Here is a 4564-nt window from a genome sequence, read left to right as displayed (position 1 = left end):
CCTTCATTCTTCCCCTCCTGCTATCTTCTTCTTCTTCTTCTTCTTCTTTTTTAACATATAATGTATTATTTGTTTCAGAGGTACAGGTCTGTGATTCAACAGTCTTGCACAATTCACAGCGCTCACCGTAGCACATACCCTCCCCAATGTCTATCACCCAGCCGCCCCATCCCTCCCAACTCCCACCACTCCAGCAACCCTCAGTTTGTTTCCTGAGATTAAGAATTTATTGGAACAGAGCCACACCCATTCCTTTAAGTATGGTTTATGCTTTTCCCATGACAGCCACAGAGCTGAGTGGTTGTGACAAAGACTTAATGCTCCACAATGTCTAAAATAATTACTCTCTGTCCCTTTATAGAAAAATTTTACTGACCATAGCATTACTGCCCCAGCTTCTTTATCTGTAAAATAGGAATGATAGCCCCCACTTCACAGGGCTGTTGCCAGGACACTTACTTTGGGATATTCGTGTGAAAACCTTTGGTACGGTGCTTAGCATATAGCCATTGTGCAAGTAATGCTTGTTCAGTTGGAATCTAAAATTCCCACCCACCACCCAGTGGTTGATTTAAAACTATTTTCTTTTTAACCTTATGTTTATAAGGTGAAACAATTATGTGTCAAAGAGTAAAATTTCACCTTTTCCTTTTTAAAAACACTGTTATTTGCTTGTCCTCATGACTTTGTCAAACAATATAATCTTTATACATCTTTGTGATAAATAATTAAAATAACGAAAGGAGAGTTGAAATAATGTGGCTGATGCAGTGCTGAACTCCACAGACTTTATGCAAATAGAAATGAGAGAGAATATTTCTGAGTTTTTAAATGCTAAAGGTCATAATTTTCTTTATACAGCAGCAAACAAAAAACCTTATATAATATAGAAGTGAAGATTATTGGTTGTTTTTTCTTGAATGACATTGTTAAAGATACAGGATTTTTTTTTGCTTCAGTGTTTTATTAGAAATATATTGCATGGAAAATAAAATGATAATTTGGAAAGAAACAGGGCTATTCTGCATAAGGGACTGTTCGGGCAACTGCATGCTGTGTATACTGTAATTCTTAGCTAGTCATGCTGATTACAGCAAGTAGGTAAGTAAGGAGAGGCAAGTTACCAGGAGCTAGTTCCTCCTTGCAGAATTGCTTTTATTAAATTGCTCTCTACTGTGATCATCAGCCTATATTGAGGAAAAATATAAGAACATTAGTAAGCACATCCTGTCTGATCTTAAGACAATAATCATCATGTTCATCCTGATAAATTGCTGTTTCTGTGTTATAAACCCTGTGCGTTGAGGAATTGATCAGGTTTCCCTTTGCCAGTGAACTTGGTAGAATGCTCAGGGCCAAATTTATGACTCAGTTGTAGCAACCATATGGATCTTTATGATGTACATTTTACCATCGTTCCTAGTTATGTTTTATGTCCTTTGTCTCTTTCTTTTGCTCTGCTTTTATTTATGCTATCTAAGTATTTTATGTCATTTTGCAAGCCACATTCAATCTTTTCTGGAATAAGATGGGGATAAATAGGCAATAGGGAAGTGGATAGGTAATTTCCAGTAGAGTGCTACTATGTCTTTTGGTTCTTTCCTTGAAATACCTTATGAATAACACAACAAAATAACTCCCAGCTTACCACTTGATAAATCTTATAATTTAAAGAGAAGTATTTAGACGAGGCAGGAGCCCCAGGCTGGGATCAGGCTCACTGTGCAGAGGCGGCGCCGGGGTTCCTACCCGGGACTGTGCGGAGGCGGCTGCCAAGTGTGCAGCCCCAGCGCCCCCCCGGAGCTCCCCCGGAGGGAAAGGTGAAGAAGGAGATTGATGCTGTTGCCCTCCTTCTCACGAAAGGCGAGTTAGAAAACATGGTAACTTGAAAACAGAGGCCGTTGAGAGATTTGTTGAGAAATTGACTCATACTTCCAGAAAAATAGAAAAATCAGTGGTATCCAGAAAAACCATCAGAAGGACAGGCCTACAGATGCATTCCTGTAAGTTTCACAGTTGATCCGGCGTCCTGGAAGCCTGTGCGAACAGGGGCACCTTGTACATGGACCTAGGTTTGCCAAAGGAGCTCACTCTGTGCGGGGCGCCGTGGGAGGTGGGCTGTCGGGTGTGGGGTGGGGACGGAGAGAAAAACAATGCGTTCACTGGTGTCAGCTTTGAAAATGACGATGAGAGGGGCGCCTGGGTGGCTCAGTCGGTTAAGCATCTGCTTTTGGCTCAGATCATGATTCCAGGATCTTGGGATGGAGCCCGAGTCGGGCTCCCTGCTCAGTGGGGAGCCTGCTTCTCCCTCTCCCTCTGTTGCTCCTCCTGCTTGTGCTCTCTCTTTCTCTCTCTCTCTCTGTCAGATAAATAAATAAAATCTTTAAAAAAGAAAATGAGGGTGAGAACAAGGAGGAAATCTCCATGAAAGTTAGTTACCTCTGATGTTCATTCAGGATCCTCTTCTTCAGACTAAGAAACAAGTAAGGAAGTAGAAGTGAAACCCAGTTGGGTGAGGGCAGCCCCAAGCCCTGTGTACCAGATTTCAGAATTGATATTCCTGCCTCCTCCAAGGTGGCACCCTTTGCCCAGAAAGAAGCCAGGAATGTTCCGAGGGAATGCCCATCAGAACCACTACTCTCCTCCTATTCCATCTGGTTATCCAAATCAGGGAAGGAAGAATAAACCATATCACCCAGATCTGGTTACATGGGTACCTCCTCCTGGAATGCATTGTGTCCAGAGTCACCGGACTGATCCTCACGTGTTAGCACTCCGCTAGCTCCTTTTGCTTCTCTGTTGGTGTCAGTGTTGAGAGAAGGTAGAACAAGACTGACCACATATTAAAAGCTAAATGTTCATACTCATAGTAGTAAAGTTAGATGGACCAAACCATCAAACTTATTTTTATAGAGAAGTTATCGACAATAATCTTTCTTAAAAATATATATATACACTTTAAATATATCATTATAGTTTGAGAAACTTCATTAAAGTTAATCAAGTGCTTGAGTTTTTAATATTGGACTTGAATATTTATATATTGTGCATCAACTCTGTGAGAACACTGCAGCAGCGGGAGATCTGTTCTAGCGTCTTTGAGCATTTCCTTTATGGAAAGTGTGTAAGTTATTTATACACAAGGAAGTCTCTTTTATGCCATTGTTTAGAAGAATTGCATGAATTATGTTGCAAATAAAAAGTAGTGTGAGGCAAAAAATAAATAAATAAAGAGAAATATTTAGTTATACTAGTCATTTGGCTCCTTATACCATACAGAGATTGAAATAATTTTGGCTGCAACAAACCCACTGTCTTTTCTAAGGTAAGCCTGTGATTTAAATGCCAAATTTTCATTTAAATATCAAAAAGAAGGAATGCTTATGGTCTATACTCAAACTGTCCAGTCACACTAATTTTATTTGCTTGATAAAGATTATTGGAATTGATTGCATTTTAAAAAGGCTATGCAAGTGGAACTATAAAAAGTATATATATATTTAATACATGACAAATCGTATATCATTAATTAAACCAAGTAGGTATTTGTTGAGCAATGTCTGTATGTCAAATACTGTTTGCAGAACTGTGGATATAGCACTGAGCAAGACAAAACTCTTCCCTCATGATACTTTTTAAGAATAGCTAGATCATAGTAGGGGGTTCTAAGAGTTGAGAAACATGGAACAAATTTATAGTAACGTTACCTTATTGATTCTGATCTGTGAGGCTTAATGCTGAAAGTGTATGATATTTTTTAAGGGATGTGTTACCTACCTAGAAATCATAAAATCCTCATCTGAATTTGAAGATCCAGAGGCAGGTGGATCAAATAGAAGACAAATATGACTCAACTGTGGGCTTGGATCCCTGGGATGTCATTGGCCTGGAGGTGGTACCATTAAGTTTTTCTTTAAGTGGGGGGCTCCCACTTCTGTGGAGGGTGACAAGAGAGACAGAGAATGGAAAATTAACACTGGTCAAACAGGTACATCCTGGAGTGCGCCAAGATTGAGGGAACAGCTATAAAGCAGAGTGAAAACAGAACTTGGGGCAAAAATCTAGATTGTCGGAGGTTACAATAGAACTGTGGCATCAGAAATTGCCTGATTGTTAAAAACAAAAAACCAAAAAACAACCTTGTACTTATTCACACTCCATCTACTGTTTCATGCCTTCTTCCCTCTATTCAACCCGCTCGCCTGTCAACAATTCTTCTCTCCCTTATCCTAAACTCAGTGAGGCTTCATCTTCTCCAGAACCTTCCCCTGTAACCCAGGTTGAATGAAATGATCTTAATCGGTTCTCATACTATCCTGGAACTACCTCCATTATTTGTTTCATCATATTACATATGAAATTCTCCTTTGAAGTGTCTGCCACACTCATTAGACTAAGAGGTTCTTTGATGGTGTGAACCGTACCTTACTTCACTCTCCTCAGTGCCAGCTACTTTAGGTGCTAAGAAAAGATGTATTGAGTTAACCTGCCAGGCCTGACAGGTAGAATAAATAAACAAGGGCATGTTCCGTATAAGGAGAACAGCTACTCTAATCCAGATGGT

The 4564-nt window shown here is 39.9% G+C and overlaps 1 pseudogene; it reads left to right on the top strand.

The window, feature by feature from the left end:
* Positions 1-1081: 1081 nt before the first annotated feature.
* Positions 1082-2782, top strand: LOC116639577 (annotated as a pseudogene).
* The last annotated feature ends 1782 nt before the right edge of the window (positions 2783-4564 follow it).

Source organism: Phoca vitulina, unplaced genomic scaffold, assembly GCF_004348235.1.
Source record: "Phoca vitulina isolate PV1807 unplaced genomic scaffold, GSC_HSeal_1.0 scaffold18, whole genome shotgun sequence".
Lineage (NCBI taxonomy): Eukaryota > Metazoa > Chordata > Mammalia > Carnivora > Phocidae > Phoca > Phoca vitulina.
The sequence above is the reverse complement of the archived record's forward strand: the minus strand, read 5'-3'. Positions and strand labels throughout refer to the sequence as shown.